The following is a 12,523-nucleotide window of genomic DNA, read 5'->3' as shown; positions in this document are numbered from 1 at the left end:
ACAATACTGTTTCCTATAGAATGAGGGAATGAGAGCATACTCATTATTTTAAATAAAGTCAGGCAACGCGGTGGGCCACAACCTGACCTAAGCAATGCACTTGCCTTGATGCTGAAGTTGAATAAAAATGCTCTCAAATGCATTGTTTAAGGGTTATTTCCAAGTTAGCAGTTTCTTTCTGCCAAGTGTATAACTCATTATATCAAAAACCAGGACTATGCAGGACACCCTGATGGACTGATGCAATTGTTCAGTGCCTTCCACAAGGATGGAATTCTGTGTAGTTGTTTGAACAACAAGAGCAGGAACAAAAATAGTACTGATTAATGTCCAAAGTTTATAAGTTACACCCAACGCACTATAGCTCTTTGATTATATTCCAGTTCCTGCAACACAATAGACCAGCAGTAACAAGACATCAAGTAAGTTACATAATAAATACATCCTTTTTTTTTTTCTTTTAGAAGGAACTACATTTTTAAGTATTTCGTGGTTTTTTTGTTACACAAAAATTAAGAAGAAATTGAAAGAAAATTATTTAAATTGATAACAAAAATATCCACACCAAATATTGTAACTTTCAGTTTTTGACTGCTAATTTTTTCCTGCCTTCTGTACAAATGTTGAGCGCAACATCTGCAAGTGCCCCACAGGCTGTTTTCTTAACCACTTCCCCACAGAAACCACTTTGCAGATTTTCATTGACATGAGTAGATTTTTCTTCAGGCCCAGAAAGCCTGAAGGACCAGACCTGTTATCTGCTCAGAAATACCATTTTGTTTTCCATTTACAGGGACAAACTGTGACATGAAATTACTGGGAGACAAAACCATGCCTCTGTGGTGGCCCTGCAGTTGTTCACTGCAGGCTCAAAGGATGGAGCAGCTTGGGCAACTCGTGTCTTTTCCACATTTCTCAGGCACAGAGCAAAGAGATTCTACACAAATGTGTCAGCCAACAGAGAAGGGAATGAATTTAATGGATTTAATATGCTTCAGGTCAAAGCTCAGCACAGACCCTTATCCTCTTGTGCTGATTAACACAACTGATCTTAGGGTTTTCAGCTGGAAACAGAGAGAGGAAAAACAAAAGTACAAAGTCGTGGTACCTGCAATAATCTTTAAATTGATTTCAGCGTCTTTCCCACAGTATCATGTTTCAATTTGATTCTGCACTTACTTTGAAATTAAGTGTTAACCAAATTAATTTTAAAGAAACAGTGAATTTTGACAGAATATTCCCTTCAAAATCCATTGAAATTCAGTTTGTTCTTCACTGAAGACCATACGTTAGTATTTACTTCATTTTTTGAGGGAGCAAGGAGCAATGCTTTTAATAATCAACATGCTTTCCTTCACATTTTGAAGTGCAAAAATACACGTAGTAACAGCCACACAGTAGCAGCAGCCTTATTCAGAAAGTGGTGGTGGTGAACCAACTTACATTTGTTTCTTACAGTTACAAGCAATACAGATTGCAGGTGTTTGCACTGACATTTGCTTGATATGAAAATATACTTCCAAGCAAATATGCACTATCAGGCATCTTTAGCAGTCATCTCACCATTTTCTTTCACATTTTAAGCACATGGGTGCAGGGAAAGAAAAGATAATTGAGCCATATTAGTAATCATTTAGAAATGGCTTTAGATGATGAGGATGTTCTTTGACATTTTCTAGAAGAGCTCGTTCGGTAGCAAAAGCCAGCAGCGCTGTTCACAGCTGGCTTCTCACTCTGCTCCTGTTTTCTTCTCCCTGCACGCCCTGCACACCTTTAGCTCAGCCCCATGGCAGTGATTCTTCACACCAGCCCAGCGAGCCAGAATTCTCTCTTTGTTTTCCAGCACACAACCTGTCGCTCTGCCGCAGCCGCTGCCGCCACCTCATTCCCACACAGATGAGATCCAGGTCTCAAGTGACACCAAACAGCGAAGTGCTCCCGTTCCAATTTCACACACAGCACTCTGCTTCAGAAGTACTTTTGTGCAGAAAGCTGAAAAGGAAGTTAGCAGTTTATGACAAATTTTTAGTGTTATTTCAAAGCACTAACAAGTTGTGAGTTTTCACCCATTTTTACATTACATATCATGATTAAAATGCAGTAGTATTTAGGGTAGTGATATCTTTTTTTAAGTATTAGCTCATGCAGCCTTACAGGGCAAGCAAAGCTGATCACACAACTACCTGTGTGAGCAGAATTTTAAGTACAATTCTTTGCAAAATGTGTCCCTTGGCGGTGTAACCCTAGATTTTTCTTTACTGGAAGATACTATGATCAAATTATTATTTTTTGCTCCTTGCTGTACTTATTGTGTCTTGCCATCAGTCTTGTCTTCCATATCTTTCTTGTATCCTAGCTCCTACTCCATTCATACTCCATCTGATTGCCCTTACTCTACATTTTCATTCTCTTCATGCTGCTTACATGCATTTGCTTAAGTTCTAGCACTACCTCCTCCTCTTAGTAAGAGGATCTCAAGTGTGTTTAAATCATTCTTGAGCATCACTCTTTTTCTCTGAAATTGGCCTTGTTTATTTAGAAAAGTCCTTCTCTGCTGTCCTGTCATTTACACTATTTTTTTCATAACTATGTTTAATATAGAGCAAACTTGAAGGAATCAAATAGAAATGCAGCTTTTGATGCAATGGCAGGCTTTGTTTTTCAGTTTGTACCTGCAGACACACATCTGTAAACCTCTCCTTCTCAAAATCAACTGACAAAAGCAAACAGCTCTCCTTAGTGCCATTGCTTTTAAGATCCTTTTCCATAATGGAGTTGTAGCAGAATTTCTTCACAGAGAGGGAGAGAGCATTTTTGCTATAAAGAGACCTTTATGAGGTTGGAGGGAAGAGAAACTTTGGCCAGCACATGATTTGGAGATCACAGTGCTCCTTTCACAAGAATGGAAGATGGTAACTGATGAAGGGACCTTTGAGGGACTCCAGAACTATGAGCACCTCCTACTTTATGTTAGTTAATAAAAGTGTAGCTGCTCCCACATTCAGCTGCTGAACGAAGAACTACATTTTTCAATAAATCGTTTTCAAACCTCTTTTGATATCAATTCCCTTGTGTCAATGATAGGTTTCTGAAAAACCAAAAGCAAAGAACTCTCCAGGGTGGTTTTTCGATGGCATGTACCAGACACAATGGATGCCAAATGCTGCTGGACACTTACAGGTGCCTGTAACTGTGTAGTATTCTCATAGTAACAAACCTCCCAGTACTGTGTTGGCTAAGAACATGGTGCAGTATTTGATGGACAAACTGGAGCAGGGGGACCTCAGTCTGTGCTGCTCTTGTTCTCTCATGTGTGGCCCAAGCAGGTCACTCTGGGCCTGTTTCCTGTCCTGCTCCCCACCTGCTTTGCTTGCAAGTTCTTCAGAGGGAAAAGTGTGTCTTACCAATGTGAGGCATTGTTATTATTTGTGAGCTGCATTCTCTTCCACAGTACCACTGAGTAATTCAGTGCTTTGTGTACAATATGTATTTCTTAGCAAATGGTACACAATAAAACTTACAGTTGCTCAGCCACCACTTTTTAATGTGCAGCCTCCTGGCCGCTTCCTTCCAAAGTGATTCCAAAGGGTATCAATTACATTTTTCACCACTGCTAACTTTTCACCATTGTGTACTACCAATGATCACACAACTCCAGCACGAAGGATTTACCTGGTGCTCTTTTGAAACTGATACAGTTTTTTCTCCTAAATTTGGAATGAGAAGTGAGAGTTCTTTAATTTGTAATAGCATTTGTTTGGTTTGTGTGCTTTTATCATGTCTCATAATGGGAGTATCACCCAAGTTTTTAGCAAGACCTTTTACAAGGGCATGGAGTGCCATGACAAGAGGGAATGGCTTCAAACTGTCAGACAGCAGGTTTAGATTGGATATTAGGAACACAATTATTTACAGTGAGTTGATGAGGCCCTGGAATGGGTTGCCCAGAGAAGCTGTGGCTGCCCCATCCCTGGAAGCGTTCAAGGCCAGGTTGGATGGAGCTCTGAGCAACCTGAGATATTGGAAAGTGTCCCTGCCCAGGTCAGGGGGTTGGAATCAGATGATCTTTAAGGTTCCTTCCAATCCAAACTATTCTGTAATTCTGTGATTCTATAAGGATCATACATAGAGCCCTTGATCAGGTTGCTTCAACCTTCTTTATCTACCAGATAAAAAAGAGCTATCACAATAGGTCTCATCCAAGGGTATTACAAACCTTAACATATCACAAACCTTAAATTAAAATTATCTGTAATTGTCATTATTGCTAATTACTTTACTTGGTCTTGTAATGTCACTCATGGAGTCCATTTGTGGCATGTCCATTTAGTTGACCCAAACTCAAGACTGTAGAATGACATGACTTTCTAAAGAAGGGCCTGTAAATAAAAGTATATGGTGTTTTATATTTAGAACAGCATAAACGTGCTGTCATCTCATCAGTCAACTCAGTATAAATATGCTTTTCACGTCATGTTTAATGTTTGGCATTTTGCTGCCTCCCTTGCTGACCAAGGAGTACTCTTACATGCATTTCGTGCCACTTTCATTGCAAGCTAATGCATTATACAAAAAGAATTTTTTTTAAAAAATTAAATATTTACATTCCTTTGAAGGTTTAATACCAGATATCCCTAATGGCTGCATTTTCTCATTTCTGCATTTTATAGTAATTGCTTTCCTCACCATGTACTCTTTGGTGATTTTCCAATTAATTGCCAACCCATCTGACCACCTTTACTCTGTGTTTTATTTCTGGCTTATAAAAGAAATTTAGCAGCTGTTAAGAACATCGTGGTAATGTTTTTGACTGCTTATGAATCTGAAAATGCTAGGCAGACATTAATTAAGTCACATAATGGTATTTAACAGACACCACTATGATTGATACGATACTTTGTGCACTGTATATGTGTAGGCAATTTAAAGCACAGTTTCACAGGGATTCCCAAGCCTGGGTTTCACTGCTGAAGTCCACTTAGGGATTAATAAGAAATTTAACTCATAACATCAACAATATGACACAGTACCCAAAACCTGTGGCAGAAAATAAATGGCAGCCTGACCAATGTTAAATGGTACAAAAAGCTACAAAAATTAAATGGTACAAAAAGCTACAAATGTTGAATGGTACCAAAACCTACGCATTCCACTGAGCCTTCATACACTTTGTATGTACAGACTTTACTGTATAAAGGGTTTAAAGCTATTTTTCTCTTCAAAAAGCAGGAATTAAGATAAGGAAGGGCATCACGCTGCAATGCCTTCCTGAAGCAAAAAAAAAAAACAAAACAACAAACCACTGAAAAGAAGAGAAAATGTTCCAAAGCTCAGCTGTATTGGCTGTTTGGTAGGGTTTCATTTGAGGCCCTAATCGCAGGAACAAGATTTGCTCTAAATTGTTTGCGTTTGCTTCTGAATATCTGGAAATTTGCTTGTTAAGTGTTCAGGTGGAGGAAAAAGCCTTCTCAGGTGCAGAAAGAAGTAATGCTGTGCAGTCAGTGGAAAGAAACATTCAAACAATTATACACCCTACTGCTTCAAGTCATATTAAAACAATCTATAAGCTAATTCAATGCTAACACAATGTCTCATAAATGGTAAACGGGCCGGATGAACATCCCGGCTGAGCAGGCTGGATGAACAACCTTCCAAGTCAAGAAATGCAGTATCGTTGCAGTGTTCAACAAGGTTTTAACTGCCAGTTACACTTTATACCTGCTGCATTGAATCAGTGCTGCCAGCACAGATTTGTTTCCAGAGTGTGTGAAGGCAAACCAATGACTAGCAAGCAAGATTCTGAAGTCTGATGATGTTTTACCTTCTTACTCCATTTCCATATTTTCTCATACAAGCTGGTCAGTAGGAGACAATCAAAGATATTAAAATAGAGGTTTAAGACAGTTCCAGGATGAGTCTAGCCCCTGCTCCCTTCTCCCCAACTCCACAAGCTCCTCCCACAATCTATGTCTGATTATTCAAGGTGAATAAGGGTGAATTGATATTTTTAAACTCCTAACTTTTTTTTTTTTTTTTTTTTTTTTTTTCTGTTTTTTACCTCTTTCCTGTGAGGCAAAATTGTTGGATCTAATCATTGTAAGCACATTATCCACTTTTAGAATTTTACTGCAATTCTCTCAAAGAACTGATGGGAAACTTAAATTTGAAGATGATTCTTAATGCCACCTTGCAGGCTTAGTAATGAGCACTTACAGATCTTCTGATTGAAAATTCAGCTGGCTGCCTAGTCCCTGAGATAACTTTAAATTAATAAAACTTCCAAATACTTTTTTCTTCTTAATTTTTCATGATGTTTCTATTTGATGAAAAAGTAAAGCAAAGCAAACTGTGAAGATACAGGTAAACTTGAACACCACTAAGGATTCTCCAGTTTGCAGATGAGATGACATCTTCATCTTTCATATCCTGGAGTATAAGTAGGGTCAGCTGCAAGATTCATTAGTTGGGATATATGAAGAGATACTTGCAATAATGCTCCTGGTGATTCTTACATTACATTTATAGCCTTATTGTCTTTAAAAATGGAGGCTACACCAGATCCGACAACCTACAGATCTAAGAAATATTTTAAAATATATTTAAAAATAAATAAATAAAAGTAAATTTGGAAGAATGTTTGAATAGTAGAAGAAACTTTCAACTTTTTCACATTGCTGTCTGCAAGCCAAAGGAAGTTCATTTATCTCTTTTTTTTTTCCTCAAAAAAATTATTTTAGGTCTGGAATATGTCTTGAAAAGCCAAGACAAGAAAAGACTGCCCAAAAAGACAAGGTGGCACATGCCATCTGTCATGCATCCCCAAATGTTAATTACTTATGAGTAAGATTTAAGATCAAAATGGAAATGAAAATGATCTTCAAAGTGTAACTGAAGAGCCATGGCTGTAATTCAGCTCTCTGTACGTCTTGATCCTCTTTATCTCACACTTCAACTGAAGTATGATACTTCGACTTTTCACAGAATCTGTATTGCAGCACACGTTACTAATCTGGTACAAATTTCTGCAGCACTAAAGGGCCATATCTATTTGGAATGGCTGTTACAGGAAGTTTTGTATTTATAGAAAATTCAGACTGTAATTAGAGATCTTTAAATAGGCTTGCTCCCCCCCCCACCCCCCCACCCCCCCTTTTGGTACTATGCAAGAAGAAAGAACAGTTAATTTCTTCATGTTCCATTGATATTATTAAACCTACAGAATGGCGGGGGTAGAGGAAAGGAAGACAAAACTATTGATCTAATTTTGAACCTCTAGATGTGAAATGTTGGACACAAAGGAGCTCAGTAATTTTGATTCCAAGCTACATCCAAAACTTAACAAAGTATATTCTTATACCCTTAAGATATAAAATAATTTTTTTGTAATAACTTCTGTTCGCTGAAGATTTTGCCCTGAGAGGAACAAAAGCAGCACAAAAATACCTAATCTTCAGGGGTTTCTATACCTTACAAGGGAAAATTCCAGCACAGAGAATAATCACTTGAAAAGAACTTATTTACTTAGCCCTCAGGTAGAAAAGAGTTTATGCACACAGAGAAAATCCAGATAGTGTCTTAAAGAGTCTTGGATATCTCACACGCAACCTCTATTCATCGCTCTAAAACTGAGTAACAGCTTCAAAATCGCTGTTTGCCAGCATCTCTGGAGGAGGAGTCAAGGATAAGCACAGCTATAAAATGCTTCCCAAAAAGACTAATAACACTTTGCAATGTTAGAATGGAAATCTTAATGTTCAGCTTTTCTTCGAAGAACAGTTTCTTTGTGTCCTTTGCTCAGAGAAGGCGAAGTGGCTGTTCAAAGCCCCTTGTTTTGCCGAGGAATGTTTTTGTTGTTACTGCCCCGCAGTGGCTCATTGGAATATGTATACAGGGTGGTTGTTTTTTTCTGCCTGAGCAGGCATTTGGAGACGGGGAGGGCTGCCAGGGAATCTTTTATATTCACTCAGCCTGCCTTGCAAATGATCTACAGTTATAGGCAAATACAGCTATAATCCAAGACCACGTTTTCTTTCACATCCTTATTACAGAGCTAATGTATTCCTCGCCTCAATGTATAGATTATATTTTCTACTTACTGATGGTTCTTTAGATTGGATGAAATGGAAAGATTTAGTAGATAAATGGGGAACTGATTCGGAGAACAGGCATTTCATTGAGTGCTCCCAGTGACAGTGAATCCTGTACTATGCCATGAATGGTAAAAACCTCAATGAGTGTAAATACACATCCGTGTGTGTAAATACTCTTTTCTCACACACTGTTCCTCTGTACACACTTTCATTTAACATAACTTATTCTGAGAACAAAAACAAAACTACCTTACACTGTCAATAAAAGTTGTTCTGTATATTTAAGACATGAATTTAGCAACCAGGAACTCATTTTTAGGTTAGTGGTCTGAACATTTCACTACTGTTATGATTTGGCACAGTGAACACATTGCACAGTGACCCAGATTCTCCCTGTGCTCTGCGGCTTTGGACTGCTCTGCCAGCGTCATCCATCTCCCAGGGCAAAGGGGAGCTCCAGTCACACATTCTCAGCCCAGTGCAACTCTTTGCTGGGACTGTAGTCAGAAAAAGGAAGGGTTACTCTGGAGAATTCCAGTGCCAGCTCAGCCTCCTGGCCCCCTCAGCCATGGACACGGTACCTTAATTCTGACACTGGCCTTTGTGCGCAGCAGCAGCAGCAGCAGCAGCAGCACTGTGGTAGCGTAAGAATAAAATTACTTTTTTCCCCACTGTTTTTTCTAACACTTCTTGCCAGTTTGAGTTTAGATACACTTAGTTCTGTAGTCAAATACATTTTCAAATTATCAGATTAAAAGAGCAAAAAAGCACTCTGGAATTCACGATTGCTTTCAGTCAGTGAAGCAGGGAGAATGTTACAAAACACTAAGTCACCCTTCAGTCTGACCTTGATTTGCAATCTACAATTTAGTGAATCTCACATCACATCACATGTTCACTGGGTTTAAAAGATCAGTGAGCTTACCTGCCAGTACATATGTAGCTTATCTCCTTGTTTGGAGTTCAGCTTGTCAGCACACTAGTGATCTGTGCTCCATCTGCACATGGAGGCAGAATTATTCCAGTCTCATAATACATAGGCTAGCACTGCCCTGTAGTTCCTGTTTCAGCTAAGGAATGTTTATGGGGCTGAGCATACTGGTGCCGTCATCCTAATTTTTCTACATTGTTATTGTACCAGCACAAAGTTCTTGCAATGTGTGGTTTAAAATGCTGGCTGCTCAGCAAATGAGCTAGTGCATGCAGCATTGTAATAACACAGAAATCTGCATGTTGAATTTCAATTATGCTTTAAAGCTTTCGAAACAGAGTGCTTACATTTTCTTTTCAACATGCAATGAAATGTTGGTTGGTTGTTTTTTTTTCCCTTTCTCTACAAGCATCAGCACTGCAAGGCACTAGAGAGTTTCCTTCTGTGTAAGTGATTGTTTATTTCAGCTCCCGTGCCCTGTGGAAAGCCTGCCTAGTGAGTGACCATGTTATAAAAGAGGCTCACTCTGTTTTCAAATCAGTTAATGCATTATATCTCTCTCATGAAAGAGAGGAAATTAATTCTGTGAAAGGCTTTTTACCCTCCCATGTTAAAAAAGCCAGTGTAGTAATGCATTTTGGGGTTGGTGCAAAGTAGAAGGGTGCCCAATTATGAGATTTATTTGCAGGAATTTGTCACTGGTGCCTACAGTCAGGACATGTAAGGGACTGGCTGTTTAGGACAGGAAATAAGAACCATTATTTCTTGAAACTGAGGTTTGCAACTCACTAGCAATCACCTTTTTTATTCCAGGAAGCCTTTGGATTCACCACCTTCTGGCAGGCTAGATTTCATGGTCACTCTCATAGCGCCAAAAGAACATCTTTAATAACTTTAATAGACCATAAAGTGGAAATAGTGCAAGGCTGGATTCAGTCAGGATGGCAGGAACTGGGAAGGGTGTGTACCGGAGCAGAGCATTCTCATCGTCACAAAAACACGGCCACTCTGAATTTACACTGGAATGTTGCAAAGGAGTTCTCACAGCCTAAGAAATGCAGTGGCCACCAAGCAGGCAGGTCTGTACACCTTAACGGCAGCAGTGTGCAGGAACAGAGGAATAAAGCCTAAAAGCAATACAATCATGTTAGAGTGGCTGAATACAATCGTTATTGCCCAGTTTGAAAGGCAGAGCTAATCTGCCCAGCTGCAAATTGTTTTGATGAAGCCACACTGCTTTGAGGGAACTGCACCCTGCTGCACTGGTCTGTGGAGAGAAGTCCATAATCTGCCAGGTGAAGCTAAATTGGGTTAAGGTAATGGCATCTTCCTCACCATGAGCAAAATTACAGGCTGGATCAGCAAAGCATTTTTAAAGTTAGAGATAATTGAAAAGAACAATTTCAGGTTTGAATAAAGTGTAAAATAAGAAATATAAAATGCTCATTTGCCTTCTGTAGGAGCTGAACACTTCATGGTTCTTCAAGGTAATGGAAAAAGAAACAATGAGAACCAAAGTTCTCATTAACAATAATCAAAGAGAAGAATGAAGCTGTAAACTCTGAATAACTACTTCACAGACTTTATTTATAGAGGGGTGCAATTTAAAGCCACTACTGGTTTACGAAACAACATAGGCTCAAAATGAAACTCCAGCATATGAAAATCTTGTTGCCCATAGTTTTAAGAAAATAAAAAGAAATACCATGTACCAATGGTAGTTGTATATTGGTCGTGGTACCCACAGTTGGTCTCCAAGGTGACAGTGAAACGAGGTGGAGGAAAAAGTAAAGGAAGCAAGATTTTAAATTTCTTCATGTGCAACGTAAATTAAACATGTGAGTACTATACTACGAGAAAGGTTCTAAGTACTTTTAGGGGCCCTGGTGGCAGAACTAACCACTCTAGCTCTGTTTTTCAGTTTAGTACAATGTCACTGAAGTCCCTCGAGGTGGACAGCTTCAGAACCCACAGAAACTTCCAACACCAATTCTTGATTTACACATGCATGTGCTCTGCTTTTAGAAAGCAAGATAATCAAGAGTAAAATTTTGGATCTTTCATAACTAATGAATATAACAGTAGTCTTGAAACACGGCAATAGAATAAGATCTGTATTTGTTAAGTTTTAATAATTAATCCATTGACACAGCTAAAATGATGATAAGGGGAAAGGAATTGCTCGCCATTGTCACAAGACAGTGCCTCCAAAATTAACAGTAAATTGTGATAAAGCCAAGAAGACAATCACAATGCAGAGACCATAACCACAATGATTTGAATTATTATCCCATATTTTCAAGTAGAACTTGTCTTCTCTATCAACTTGGGTGTTAAAACAAATGAGACAGAAGGAGCTGCTTTGGTAGCAGCCAGATTTTAAGTTGAAGTGACAATGAAGAAGACTCCAAAGTAAAAGTACCAGTTTACCCAGTAGCAGGAGGGGAAGAACAGGACCTGGTCTCCTGAAATACACTGTGACAACAGAGTTGCTTACAGCAAAAGGGCAAGAGGACATCGCCGTTCCTTTCCTGTGTAAGCTTCTTGATTCACAAACTGTGCATTTCCAGAGAGATTTCTTTGCTATAAATGCCAAAGCAATGGAAAATTAGCCTCAAAGAGGGGCCGATATTAAAGATACAGCACTATGTTCTGTGTTTCTTCATTAACATGCTGGTTTTTGTTGATCCCATTCTTCAAGTATAACTTCCAGCAACAGACTGTGCAACACTCCAATGAGAAACTTTACCCTTTACCTTTTTTTGGTCAGAGAAAAAATGGACTCCAGTCGTTCTTTTTTTGGTGTCCTTGGTATTCTAGCAACATGAAGCTGCTTGAAATGTGCTCCCTATTAAGCCAGATAGCTCTGCTTGTATCAGTAGAACAAGAGGAAGCAGCTAGAGCTGGTGAGTCTGAGCTGAAGGTTTCTTCTGAGGGAGAGTTCAGGTTCTCCATGTCTGAGTAATACGGACAAGCATCTTCAAATCCAGTAAAAGATTGCATCTTTATTTTAAAATCATTAAGGCTAAGAAAAATGTCTGTGAGGATATGGTATTTGCATGGCTAGTTCTTTCATGTTCCACTAGAAAGAGATATGTTAAAGAGAATGGGAGTGCCTGAACAAGACTAATTCAGGCTCATTTGTTTTTGTCACTAGTACATGTATGTGTCAGTGGTTAGTGATTCATTTTTGAGGAAATGACTGGTAAATATCAGTCCAAATTACTGGAGGAAGTAGTGAATAGAGAGGAAGACAGCAATTTCTCATGTATTACAGGGTTGTAAAAGCAAGTTAATGTTAGGAGGATTTTGAGTGCTGGAACACAGAATGTCGCAAATGGGGTAATACTTGGTTTTATCTTATTAATAGAGAAATACTGAAAACATTCTAGAAATCTATCAAATACCTCTACAGGAAAGTTAAAACTAGTCTGAAAAACACTCAGCTTTGCTTTCATTTCATATTAGTCATTGTGAGAACTGTCTTCCGAGATACTGAAGG

The 12,523-nt window shown here is 38.8% G+C and overlaps 1 long non-coding RNA gene across 1 annotated transcript; it reads right to left on the bottom strand.

Moving 5' to 3' along the window:
* Positions 1–317: 317 nt before the first annotated feature.
* LOC116451041 lies at positions 318–9,114 on the bottom strand. The gene is made up of 2 exons (XR_004243070.1): positions 9,016–9,114; positions 318–1,992 (listed from the first exon to the last, which is right to left on the bottom strand). It is a non-coding gene; the product is annotated as an uncharacterized LOC116451041 (long non-coding RNA).
* Positions 9,115–12,523: the final 3,409 nt, after the last annotated feature.

This window comes from Corvus moneduloides, chromosome 14 (assembly GCF_009650955.1).
Source record: "Corvus moneduloides isolate bCorMon1 chromosome 14, bCorMon1.pri, whole genome shotgun sequence".
NCBI lineage: Eukaryota > Metazoa > Chordata > Aves > Passeriformes > Corvidae > Corvus > Corvus moneduloides.
This window is presented reverse-complemented; position numbering and strand designations above follow the sequence as displayed.